The sequence below is a fragment of the Electrona antarctica genome, assembly GCF_951216825.1.
Source record: "Electrona antarctica genome assembly, chromosome: 7".
Taxonomy (NCBI): Eukaryota; Metazoa; Chordata; class Actinopteri; order Myctophiformes; family Myctophidae; genus Electrona; species Electrona antarctica.
The window spans coordinates 6064740-6079058 of NC_136812.1; the positions used below are offsets into that span (position 1 = coordinate 6064740).

A 14319-nucleotide genomic window follows, 5' to 3' on the forward strand; every position below is an offset into this window, starting at 1 on the left:
CGGTACTAGTTCTTATAGATCTATAGATCCTCACCTATCCTTGTAGAACTCAATAGAGCGTTGCGGTCCCGCCCCCTTCCATGACAACGTCAGGCCCAGTCCGCCCCCTTCCATGACAATGCCAGGCCCAGTCCCGCCCCCTTCCATGACAACGCCAGGCCCAGTCCCGCCCCCTTCCATGACGACGCCAGGCCCAGTCCCGCCCCCTTCCATGACGACGCCAGGCCCAGGAAATAATTCCCAATACATTTTCCTTATACATTTCAAAAAGTATTTATTTAAAGACCTTTTAAGCGTCGTACAAAGCCAACTCAACACAATATTTTGGACCAAACAAATAATTACAAAGAAGAAAAACAACAAAAAAAGTGTTGTAACCTGCCGTTTTCTTCTTCTTTCTAATTATTTGTTCGGCTCAAAACATTGTGTTTGTTGTCATGATTTGTCATGGGCGCTGTCAAAGCGGCAAGAGTTTGGGACGTGTGGAGCGTTGTCCAGGGTGTTTTAGAGAAGGGAGAAGAGTTTGGGACGTGTGGAGCTTTGTCCAGGGTGTTTTAGAGAAGGGAGAAGAGTTTGGGACGTGTGGAGCGTTGTCCAGGGTGTTTTAGAGAAGGGAGAAGAGTCTGGGACGTGTGGAGCTTTGTCCAGGGTGTTTTAGAGAAGGGAGAAGAGTCTGGGACGTGTGGAGCATTGTACAGGGTGTTTTAGAGAAGGGAGAAGAGTATGGGACGTGTGGAGCGTTGTCCAGGGTGTTTTAGAGAAGGGAGAAGAGTCTGGGACATGTGGAGCGTTGTCCCAGCGTTTTTAGTGAAGGTACTTCCAGCTTCCCTGCGTTGGCGTGGGAGGGTTTGTAGGGTCCGATCAGACTTGCAAGATGCCTCGACGTCAGCCTCCTACCTACCCGAGAGGATCAGGTCAAATAAGGACCTCCTACCGTCCTATCGTCTTCCTTGATTGGTCAACCCAGACTACCGGCTTCACGGATTGGCCAGACTTTGCGTGGCATTTGTGCCTCTGAACCAATATAAGTGAAGATGTAGAATATTCCGTGCTTCTTTTACACAGCAGGATTTGACCGATAGGATCTCATTGACCAATAGGATTTATCCCTGTGCTACTGCTGTGAGTAATGTTACGCTGGGCGGTGCGTCTGAGTGGACCAGGAACAGCCAATCAAAGAGCTGTGACAGTGAGACACTATGTTTACTCCTTTGGAGGTGACCGTTGTGGCGACGAGAAGAAGATTGATGTGAACGTCTTCAACACAGTGACTTTGATCTGGAGGAAGTTGTCCCCAGCGACCCCTGGAACAGGAGAACGCCACCTTGAGGTTCCTTCCATGTGCCAGGGCCAAACAGCTGTTCTGATTGGAGACACTGTCTACCTTTGGGGAGGTTTTCCTTATGGCAACATGCTTTATGGCAACATGCTTTATGCATTTGATGTCGACACCCACAGATGGTTCAAACCTGATGTTTCTGGGAACGTTCCAGAGTTGAGGTACGACCACTCAGCCTGTGTGTTGGGGAAGGTCATGTATATTCATGGAGGTTGGGGAAGGTCATGTATATTCATGGAGGATTGACCCAGACTGGATGGACTAATGACATCTACAAGTTGGACACCACCACAATGGTCTGGACTTTAATTAACACCAGAGGAACTCCACCTCCTCCTAGAGAATGTCACTCTGCTACCATCATCGGGACAAAGATGTTTGTATTTGGGAGCTGGGGGAGGAGGGGTCAGGACTACAACACCATCAGAGTGTTTGACACAGAGACGAACCTCTGGCTGGACACACCTTCTACACGGCCTCTTCCAGAAGGACGCAGGGATAATTCAGCCTTTACCTACCATGGAGAGCTGTACCTATTTGGTGGCTGGAAACGGCCCCACCGCACCGATGTGTGGAAATTCAGTCCAGAGACCTTCTCCTGGAAGAAGGTTGAGCCCAAGGGGAAAGGACCGCCTCCAACGTCTAGGATGTGCTGTTGCATGATGGGAGATAGTGTCATCCTCTTTGGAGGAGACAACACCCCTGATGACCTGTATGTCTTAGACTTCAGTCCTAGCCTCAAGACATTATGTAAGCTAGCAGTTATTCAGTACGGTCTGGAGCAGTCTGAACTCCCACACAACATCAGGTGGGAACTGGCAGCCATGACTAGCAAAAGCAGCTGAGCAAACCAACACATAACATAATAAAATCACACCCGTGTGAACTGAGTGGTGTAAGGTCTTATATAGCCTGATCAGCTGTGGTCTAACGTAATGTCTGACGTAATGAAATCACACCCGTGTGAACTGGGTGACCGTAGCAACCATGCTAATTTTTTTGGTACAGACAGACACGTAAACTAACAAAGACAGTCGTAGGAGTGGTTTACACCACTCAAAAATGATAAACAACAATGACGTCAGACCAATGAACTGCTTAGACGCCAGTTACCAGAGGGGGCGCTATAGGTGGAAAGTGCCAGACAAATGAACGAAATAAGCAAAGACGATGAGCTCTTGTTGTCTTCGGTTTTGAGCCAGAGGTAAAAGTCGGCCATTTTCATGATAGTGTGATCTCAAATTAGGGTCTCGTATCAAGCCGCGAATATCGATTTTTTTTCTCCAGGAGGCCAAGTTCCCTTAGGAAGGTGAATTTTGAGCGGTGCAAGTACACCCCCTGGACATGACGTACAAGTACACCCCCTGGACATGAGGTACAAGTACACGCCCTGGACATGATGTACAAGTACACCCCCTGGACATGATGTACAAGTACACCCCCTGGACATGATGTACAAGTACACCCCCTGGACATGAGGTACAAGTACACCCCCTGGACATGATGTACAAGTACACCCCCTGGACATGAGGTACAAGTACACCCCCTGGACATGACGCTAGTATGTCGCAGGGACTTGCCCCCAATCCAACCCTTGATGCTGAGTGTCAAGCAGGGAGGCACTGGGTCCCATTTTTCAGAGATTTTGGTATGACCGGGCCGGGGATGGAACCCCAACCTCCCAGTCTTATGGGGCTCATATCAGTCCCCTGGGCTACTCGGCAAAAGGATAGGCTTATCAGTTTAGCTTATATCAGTAATTGTTGTGCTGGTCAAAATATTTTTTTGCAAACGATCTTTGGGCATATACAACTTCCTTGTCTCAACTGCGCATGTTTCTTTCCTTCCATGGAGCAACATGGCGTTGCCCGTACGGTCTTCGCGTCTCGTCCTCTTTAGACAGTCCTTGTAGGCAACCAGGAAGTGCAGACTAGACTTTAGAAAACTGGGCCGGAGCTGCAGGCTCTGTACTTGAAGCACTGTCTTCCCCATCTACACCAAATCTATCTATCTACCATATCTAGTATCTATCCATCTACACCAAATCCATTTGCCGAAAAATAGCCGGTCCAAAAGCATCAGCTATTTTTTGGCTAATAGGTGGTTAAACAGAGAAATAAGAGAACAACAGAGAGAGAGAGAGAGAGAGAGAGAGAGAGAGAGAGAGAGAGAGAGAGAGAGAGAGAGACAGAGAGAGAGAGAGAGAGCGTGGGTGTTGCTGAGTCAGCAAGTGTACTGCTCATTCAATGGTGGACTTCATTACGAGGATACAGTGTGAGATCGATGGCCATTGGCCACATAGCCAAATTGATGTCCTCGGTGTACGTGTGTGCGTGCGCGTGTGTGTGTGCGAGTAGTACACACATATACAACGTTGAATTTATATTTGCAGGGTGCGTATATGGATGGATCAATACAAATAAGTGTGCAATACAACGGCCTTATAATACAGAGGATAGACCTCTTATCCTGCTGTCACTTCTGAAAATACAAACGCACGCACACATGCACGCACAGTGCACACACACACACACACACACACACACGCACACGCACACGCACACACTAAACATATGAAAATAAATAATGAAAAGCAGAGTCGGACACTATGGTGATTGGTAACTCTGTTTGTCTCAGCTCTGAGCCAGAGCCAGGTATCTACTAGTGACATATCCACGGGCGCACCATGATCCTTGAGCAGTGGAAAACAACGTTGACTCGACAAGAGGTTTGTGTCTGTATTTTTAAAACACATTTCCATCTCTTTAAGTGCCTGTGTTTATCTGTAATGCACTGCACCGTGCATGTATCCCTCCACCTCTTCGCTCTGTGTCTGTCCCTCTTCCCTGTTCTCTGAGGCAGTGTCTGTCCCTCTTCCCTGTTCTCTGAGGCAGTGCCTGTCCCTCTTCCCTGTTCTCTGAGGCAGTGTCTGTCCCTCTTCCCTGTTCTCTGAGGCAGTGTCTGTCCCTCTTCCCTGTTCTCTGAGGCAGTGCCTGTCCCTCTTCCCTGTTCTCTGAGGCAGTGTCTGTCCCTCTTCCCTGTTCTCTGAGGCAGTGTCTGTCCCTCTTCCCTCCTGTTCTCTGAGGCAGTGTCTGTCCCTCTCCCCTGTTCTCTGAGGCAGTGTCTGTCCCTCTTCCCTGTTCTCTGAGGCAGTGTCTGTCCCTCTCCCCTGTTCTCTGAGGCAGTGTCTGTCCCTCTTCCCTGTTCTCTGAGGCAGTGTCTGTCCCTCTTCCCTGTTCTCTGAGGCAGTGTCTGTCCCTCTCCCCTGTTCTCTGAGGCAGTGTCTGTCCCTCTTCCCTGTTCTCTGAGGCAGTGTCTGTCCCTCTTCCCTGTTCTCTGAGGCAGTGTCTGTCCCTCTCCCCTGTTCTCTGAGGCAGTGTCTGTCCCTCTTCCCTGTTCTCTGAGGCAGTGTCTGTCCCTCTTCCCTGTTCTCTGAGGCAGTGTCTGTCCCTCTTCCCTGTTCTCTGAGGCAGTGTCTGTCCTGCTTCCCTGTTCTCTGAGGCAGTGTCTGTCCCTCTTCCCTGTTCTCTGAGGCAGTGTCTGTCCCTCTTCCCTGTTCTCTGAGGCAGTGTCTGTCCCTCTTCCCTGTTCTCTGAGGCAGTGCCTGTCCCTCTTCCCTGTTCTCTGAGGCAGTGTCTGTCCCTCTTCCCTGTTCTCTGAGGCAGTGTCTGTCCCTCTTCCCTGTTCTCTGAGGCAGTGCCTGAAAGGAATCAAACCACACTTTGCAGTCTTGGAAATCTTTCACAGTGTGAGAGTTTCTCTGTGCGTTGCGTGCGTGCGTGCGTGTGTGCGTGCGTGCGTGCGTGTGTTGGCAGTCAGGCCTGTCTGCCTGTGTCAGATAGCCAATAGGAGAAGGCTGCGGGCGGGCGGGGTACTAGCAGACACCTTGCGACGCAATATGTGTCACGATACAAATTTGTATCTCGATACAGTCGATACGGTACGGATTTGTAATGTTGGCCAAGTTTATGGAATCAGGACAGACTCATAATTATCCGTATCCGTATAAACAGATTTGTATTCGTATAGGCAATTCGTAACAAACAGTATGCAAGTGTAAATCAGATTTGTATCTGTAATGTACAATTCGTAACTCTTATTCTCAGATTCGTAATTCAAATGTTCACTTCTGTGTCTCAAATAACCACTTTCGTGTCTCAAATACCCACATCTGTGTGTCAACTTATACATTTTAGAAGGAGATTTATTTGTGACTCTCCACTGAATTTTGTGAGTAATTATGAGACTCTTTTACCTCGCTGTTAGTCATATGATTTGTAACTTGTAAGAAATAAAATCACCTATGCACGCACCAGATTTGTACTCGTATAGGCAATTCGTAACAAACAGTATGCAAGTGTAAATCAGATTTGTATCTGTAATGTACAATTCGTAACTCTTATTCTCAGATTCGTAATTCAAATTTTCATGTCTGTGTCTCAAATACCCACTTTCGTGTCTCAAATACCCACATCTGTGTGTCAACTTATGCATTTTAGAAGGAGATTTATTTGTGACTCTCCACTGATTTTTGTGCGTAATTATGAGACTCTTTTACCTCGCTGTTTGTCACATGATTTGTAACTTGTAAAAAATAAAATCACCTATGCACGCAGAGTCATTTGTATTTGTATCTCACATTTGTGTGTCAACTTAACTCAAATTTAGCTGTTAATTTGCACGGATGTGTGAGAGTATTTTTGAGACTGAGAGAACAGTCTCATAATTATCTGTATCTGTAACAACAGATTTGTACTTGTGAAGTGCAATTCGTAACTCTAATTGTCAGATGTATCTCAAATCTTAACATTTGTAATTCAACTTAGAAATTCTAAACGCAAATGTAGCTGTTAATGTCCACGGATGTGTGTGGCAATTTTGAGACTTTTGTACCGTGGTGATTTCACACCAATCTGTGACTTGTGTAGGGAGCAGTACCGAGTACCTCCAGTAGATGGTGGTGTGGGTACCAGATCTTCGGCTCTGTATAATTAGCTAGGATTAGATTTCCTGTTTACTTCTGGGTTGGGAGCTAGCTAGGATAAGGCCTTCAGAATAAGAGGTTAAGACCTCGTAATTAATGTGTTCTTTTAAATGTCATACATTTATTTAAAAAAAATCACACCCGTGTGAACAGAGTGGTGCAACTCCCCTCTATTGGTTCTCTGTATCGTTCCAATTTGTATCGTTCCAATTTCTTCTCTGTATCGTTCCAATTGGTTCTCTGTATCGTTCCAATTTGTATCGTTCCAATTTCTTCTCTGTATCGTTCCAATTTCTTCTCTGTATTGTTCCAATTTCAGTTCCTATTATTTCTCTGTATCGTTCCAATTTGTATCGTTCCAATTTCTTCTCTTTATCGTTCCAATTTGTATCGTTCCAATTTCTTCTCTGTATCGTTCCAATTTCAGTTCCTATTGGTTCTAACACGATCTCTCTCTCTCTGTTTCTGGCACAACAGCGCCACACAGAATATGGTCAGAATGGTCAGAATAAGAGGTTAAGACCTCGTACTTAATAATACTTAATAATACTATTTGAATTGAAATCCTGAATATTTTTTCAATTTTTGAAAAATTTCTGAAAAGTAACATAAAATGGGAGACCTCTACAACACCACACCATCCGCTAAGCGGGAGAGGTGTAAAATAAAAATCACACCCGTGTGAACTGAGTGGTGTAAGGTTTTATATAGCATGATCAGCTGTGGTCTGACGTAATGTCTGACGTAATGAAATCATTATTATTATATAAGGTAAGGTATTATATAGCCTGATCAGCTCTGATCTGACGTAATGAAATCACACCCGGATGTGATTTCACAACTGGCCTTTTTTGTGCAGAAAAAATGACCATGGTTGCTACGGTCATCCAGTTCACCCGGGTGTGATTTAATTACGTCAGAAATTATTTTGAACATAGCAACCATGCTCATTTTTTTCTGCACACAAAAGCCAGTTGTAGGAGTGGTTTACACCACTCAAAAAGTTACCGGGCCCCCAGTGGGCTCAGAGGTCAAAAGTGTGCCATTTCCAGACCAGAGTGGACGCTGGACCAAAATCGGCTCTTCGTATCAACAGGTCTGACATATGCACGCGTATAGATTGGCTATTTTTGCTCCGACCTGTATGTATGCAGTGTGGCCGTCTGGAGTGATTGTGGAAATATAGTGGCCCACTCCACCATCAAAGTTGCCCACCCCTGAAATAGGTGACGCTGCTCCACAGTACAAGGGTATAGGAAAATGTACCAAGACTGCAAAGTGTCCAATTTAATAGGATAGCCATTTTAAATCGGTAAAACATTTTAGGGCACATATAAGTACTCTAGTAAAAAGACATATAATATCATATCATAAATGCCTTTTTTTTAAATAAATGTATGACATTTAAAAGAACACATTAATTACGAGGTCTTAACCTCTTATTCTGAAGGCCTTATCCTAGCTAGCTCCCAACCCGGAAGTCTAATCCTGGCTAATTATACAGAGCCGAAGATCTGGTACCCACACCGCCATCTACTGGAGGTACTCGGTACGGCTCCCTACACAAGTCAGATTGGTGTGAAATCACCACGGTACAATAGTCTCAAAATTGCCACACACATCCGTGGACATTAACAGCTACATTTGCGTTTAGAATTTCTAAGTTGAATTACAAATGTTAAGATTTGAGATACATCTGACAATTAGAGTTACGAATTGCACTTCACAAGTACAAATCTGTTGTTACAGATACAGATAATTATGAGACTGTTCTCTCAGTCTCAAAAATACTCACACACATCCGTGCAAATTAACAGCTAAGTTGACACACAAATGTGAGATACAAATACAAATGACTCTGCGTGCATAGGTGATTTTATTTTTTACAAGTTACAAATCATGTGACAAACAGCGAGGTAAAAGAGTCTCATAATTACGCACAAAAATCAGTGGAGAGTCACACATAAATCTCCTTCTAAAATGCATAAGTTGACACACAGATGTGGGTATTTGAGACACGAAAGTGGTTATTTGAGACACAGAAGTGAACATTTGAATTACGAATCTGAGAATAAGAGTTACGAATTGTACATTACAGATACAAATCTGATTTACACTTGCATACTGTTTGTTACGAATTGCCTATACGAGTACAAATCTGGTGCGTGCATAGGTGATTTTATTTCTTACAAGTTACAAATCATATGACTAACAGCGAGGTAAAAGAGTCTCATAATTACTCACAAAATTCAGTGGAGAGTCACAAATAAATCTCCTTCTAAAATGTATAAGTTGACACACAGATGTGGGTATTTGAGACACGAAAGTGGTTATTTGAGACACAGAAGTTAACATTTGAATTACGAATCTGAGAATAAGAGTTACGAATTGTACATTATAGATACAAATCTGATTTACACTTGCATACTGTTTGTTACGAATTGCCTATACGAATACAAATCTGTTTATACGGATACGGATAATTATGAGTCTGTCCTGATTCCATACAAGTTACTTAACCCATTTAGGCCTGACGTCGAAATAAAATAAAAAGTCTTCTAAATCATGACAATTTTCGGAAAAACCTCATGTTTCTATATCAGTGGTTCTCAATATTTCATGTCAAGGTCCCCAAAAATTATATGTAATTGGCCTCCCATCTGAAAATATGTTGTTCCAGGAACCCCCCAAAGATTTGAGTTAAAAACGTTCGCTCTTGAATGCCACAGACAAAAAACACTATTTATCCATGAGGTATAAATGATGGATAAGGTGTCAGGACAACAAGGCCTTTTCATGGAGGGGTCAGAATGAAATTTGGACTGTTTTTCATCTGTGGTACTCATATATATTCAAAGATTTGAGGCACATTTTCACGATTTTGCAAAAATAGCAGATCTACAAGCTCATAGCGCGGCACCGAGTGCCGCGCTATGAGCTTGTAGATCTGCTATTTTTCAACAGCTAAAGCATAACATAATGCTTAAAACACCAAAGGGGTTTCCTGAAATTCATTATGCGTTAAAATCCAACACAACAGCTGCAGTCTAGTGTCAAGAGTAATCTAAGTGCAAGAGCTCAAGTGCACTTTAGGTACACCTTGAGGGAGTCGAGGATGAACCGTCTACATTTTGGTAGTCAAAGTGTGACCTCAAAATGCATTCCTTTCTCATGAATGTGATAACTCAGGAATGCCTGGAGTGGTTGGCAGATGGAGGCACACACACACAACCGGAATGCAGCATTGCAGCATGGAGTTAACTTTATTTCACATCATTCCCCATTGGACTAACTGTGTTGTTGTTCTTAGAAAGATGTTACAGTAACTGCTGCCAAGTCTTTGTCCAAGAAAATTTGCAGCGTAAGAGACACAAAAATAAATATAGTTTTATACACGTTACATTTGTCTGTCCAAATCACCGCTTGGTTTGGACTGCTCTGACAAAAACAACCGGGAACGTTATTAAAAAAAAAAAGCGGAATTGTCTTAGAGTATATATTAATAGAGACGGCACCCGGAGGAAACCCTGAGGCGAAATGGACATAGTGGCCGAATTTGGTATTGCAGCGCTGGCCCAAACACATGAACGCGCTGGTCCGTTGACTATCATTGTGCACGTTCATGATGACACGTGGACGCTGTTTCATACGTGAACGCAGTGCAATGATAGTCAAAGGCCAGCGCGTTCATGTTATTGGGGCAATCCATCCCAGAATGCACTCCGTTCCTACCCGGAAGGAGGAGTGAAATCGCCTCATGCGCTTTTGAGCAACTTAATGCAAGTGGATGGGAGGAGAACTCTGGTGCCGTCTCTATTCATATATACTCTAAGGGAATAGTGCAGTGCGGATGGACGCCACATTTTGTAATAGGCTAAAAACAAAACAAAAATACATCATACATCATGGCCTGGGCCGGCCGGGCGGTCCAGGCACCTAGGCAGGTAATCCAGCCTGACTGTGTGTCGCGGGTTCGAGTCCTGATCACGACAACAAAATGATCATAATATGCTTAACAAATTTTGGGCGGGAACCCCTTTTGGTGTTAGCATTATGTTATGCTTTAGCTATTGAAAAATAGCAGATCTACAAGCTCATAGCGCGCCACTCGGTGGAGCGCTACGAGCTTGTAGGTCTGCTATATTTGAAAAATCGAAGAACGACTGATATAGAAACATGACATTTTTATTATCTGATCTCAGGTCAAAATGGGTTAAAGGTCATGTCACAACTAGATTGCAACAATCTGCATTATATAAATACCACATACTGTACGTTTTGACAAATCAATTGCTAGCCCTCTGGGCTAAACCTTTATAGGTTATCAACAGCCAATGGGATCATTCCTTCCGGGAACTAATTAATTCTGTTACAGTTTGTGTGCACAAGAAGACACATTTCAGTGACTCATCTGGCGATATTTCAATGATATCAAATGTACGTTTCTTGTTTCGCTATATGGGTTAAGAGTGTTGTGTGCCATTTGGAACCTCTCCGTTTTGGAAAGGCTTGAAGAGCCGTCCCTGTGGGCTATGGGAACGATGACGCATGCATGAAGAACATGAAGAACTGTCCCTGTGGGCTATGGGAACGATGACGCATGCATGAAGAACATGAAGAGCTGTCCCTGTGGGCTATGGGAACGATGACGCATGCATGAAGAACCTGAAGAACATGAAGAGCCGTCCCTGTGGGCTATGGGAACGATGACGCATGCATGACGCAGACAGGATAAAGTTTGCCCCGAGCCATGAATCTTTTTAGGCAAACTTCTCCCTTTTGGCGTGAGGGAGCGATAAAGAGAGTACTCGTACGTATCGAGGGCTGGATATTTGGAGTATTGTGAAAAATAACAATGTTTTACTCAGCAATATGCAGAAAGTCAATCAACAGTCCCTGCATCTACTGTACTGTACCTGATGCTTTAGGTGAACGGAACACCCCCCCCCCCCCCCCCCCCCCGGTGTTCCACAAGGAAGCATACTAGTCTAGTACCTTTACTGTTCCTAATATATGTAAACGACATGACATCTTAAAGATGGAGTGCCACAATTGTTTTATTTTTCCAGTTTTTCATGTGTTTATGAGGTGACAGTACTTCATTAGAAGTACTGTGTTAATTAACTGGTGGGCGTGTCCACATAAAAGCATGATTTTAACAAATACTGTACACTTTTTTTTATATTATAATAATACCTGGTGATCATGTTTTAGGGTGGAAATCGTGGCACTCCATCTTTAATTCTCTGTCATTGTCATGTCTCTCTCTCTCTCTCTTGTGGACACCGTATTGTTCTAGCAGTACACTACTACACAACTCCTCCAGTCTCATTTCTTATTCACTCCCGCTGTGTCTATTTCTCTCTGTCCATCTCTGCCTCCACAAGTCTTTCATGGCTTCCTCCTCCATTCCTCCTCTCAGATCCGTCCCCTGGGCTACTCAGGCAGGAGGATAGGAGAGGCTTATCACTTTAGCTTATCTGTGAGACGGACAGACAAACAGCAAACACTTTGACAGGCCGGATGCTTGAGTATTCAGACAGACACAACTATACAGGAAGGATGCTCAGTTTATCACTCTCACACACACAGAGAGAGAGAGAGAGAGAGAGAGAGAGAGAGAGAGAGAGAGAGAGAGAGATAATTGAGCTGAATAGATAGACATGTGTTTCCCACAGTGGCGTATCCAGGAATTACGTTTTGGGTAGGCAAGATATGTGTTAATTGTCGTCTCCCCGCGCACAATCGTAGCACTAAAGGTTTTCAAAGAGATATACCTGCCAGACGAGTAGGATACAAAGGCTGAAAGGCTTGCATTTACATTCCAATGGGTGATTGAGGGTCGCGCTCTACCGCGACGGCCAATCAGCTGTCCACTAATAGTTCTCAGGTCTTGTTTTTGTCCTCTTTTTTTCTCATTGTATGGATTTTGGCCAGGCCAGAAATGGGTTTGGACAGGCGGACGCCTGCCCTCGCCTTATTGTAGATACGCCTCTGGACAGGCGGACGCCTGCCCTCGCCTTATTGTAGATACGCCTCTGGACAGGCGGACGCCTTCCCTCGCCTTATTGTAGATACGCCTCTGGTTTCCCACAGTACGTATCGTCTTAACAGAGATACAAGGTACGAGGAAGGATCTATGCCGTTTCCAGGCATTACAGTGGCTTGACGAAGATAAAAGCCAGTTTTTCCACATCTTGTCTCTTAAATGATCACAGAGACAGGCTACCACATGTTTTCCATTTGGTATACAGAAAATAAATGTGATGCAAGAAAATGAAATCTCCTCCTACAATGTGTGCATTGCTCGTGTGATACTAGAGTTAACTGGTTGCAAAGTATATTTTTGAAACATTGGTATACTTTGCTTGAGCATTTCCAATTTCCAGTACTTTTACTTCTACTCATCTCAGAGGCAAATATTGTACTTTTACTCGACTACATGTATTTGAAAACGTTAGTTAGTAGTTACTTTGTAGATTTGGATTATTATTACAAAACATACAGTAACCACTTCAGCGCTATATGGATTTCGACCATTTGAAAATAGCCGATCTACAACCTCACAATGCGTCGCAATGCGTGAGCTTGTAGATCGGCTATTTTCAGAAGATTTGAAAACTTGAAACATTCTGCATAATGGGTAGGCCTACTTGTACTGTTGGTACTTTGTCTGCCACCTAGTGACAGCTAGTGGTACTGTGCCAGTATGCCACCTAGTGACAGCTAGTGGTACTGTGCCAGTATGCCACCTAGTGACAGCTAGTGGTACTGTGGCAGTATGCCACCTAGTGGTACTGTGGCAGTATGCCACCTAGTGGTACTGTGGCAGTATGCCACCTAGTGGTACTGTGGCAGTATGCCACCTAGTGGTACTGTGCCAGTATGCCAGTCATGTTCTGTGTTGTTGGGCAGATTAATTTCCGCGATACCGCCATGGGGAACTTCACTGTAACGACCGGCTATTATTAGCGTTAGCTATTATTAGCGTTAGCTCATGCTGTTTATCTTTCGCCGGAAAAGTTGAACATGTCGGGAGCGACACGGTACAAAATCACACATGACATCCGAACCTCGGATGCATCATGAAAAAACATGGACTGCAGCGCTCATAGTTGCAGAGAAATGAGGCATTTAAAAATGGGACAGTGGAGGAACCCACAGGTAAAGTGTTAATAATATCACTCATAACAACTAAAAAGGACATAAAGTTAAAGGATATTGTGTGCATGACATAAAAAAAGAAAGAAACCATTTTACATAATACTGTTTCACAAAATCAATTTTCCTGCAGTGTGCTGCGCCTTTTCACCTGTGTTTCTGAACTACAATTCCCCCCGGTTCTCACAGAAATGACAGGTCAACCCATTCCAGTGAATAACCCATTTTGGGCAGGATCCCCCTTTTGGTGTTTTTAAAGCATTATGTTATACTTTAGCTATTGAAAAATAGCAGATCTACAAGCTCATAGCGCGGCACCGAGTGCCGCACTATGAACTTGTAGGTCTGCTATTTTTGAAAAATCGTGAAAATGTGCCTCAAATCTTTGAATATATATTATTACAGAATGAACATTTTAACTCAAATCTTTGCTTCTTTCGACGTCTTGCGGCCTAAACGGGATAAGATGCCCAAAGCACTGCTGCACTGATTCACTGCCCGGGGTTGCCATGGTTGCTACAGTAAAAAGAAAAAAAGGCTACTTAGGATCAAAGCCACACACGCACACATTGCTCCTCCTGAGACAGAGTGCTAAATGTGCGATTCATCTTTTGTACAAAGAACTGGGTCTTCCTGACCTTAATACATTTTTATTACAAAATATAGCCCTTGATCTTACCTGTACTGCTGTATATGCTTTAGATGGTACATTCAAGCTACAGCAAAAAAAATGAAAAATCACACATCTTAACACAAAAAAGAGGAGCTCTTCTGGGGTGCCGGAAAGACATGGCCGCTTTTACTCTTTTGAACGAGAGGGTGGATGAGGAGCAGA

General features: G+C 44.0%; 1 protein-coding gene across 1 annotated transcript in view; it reads right to left on the reverse strand.

The window, feature by feature from the left end:
• LOC306927357 (inactive N-acetylated-alpha-linked acidic dipeptidase-like protein 2) overlaps positions 1–14319 on the reverse strand; it is a gene marked incomplete at its 3' end in the record, with an annotated part of 356780 nt that overhangs the window by 97292 nt on the left and 245169 nt on the right. The gene's annotated exons all lie outside the window — the stretch shown is intronic.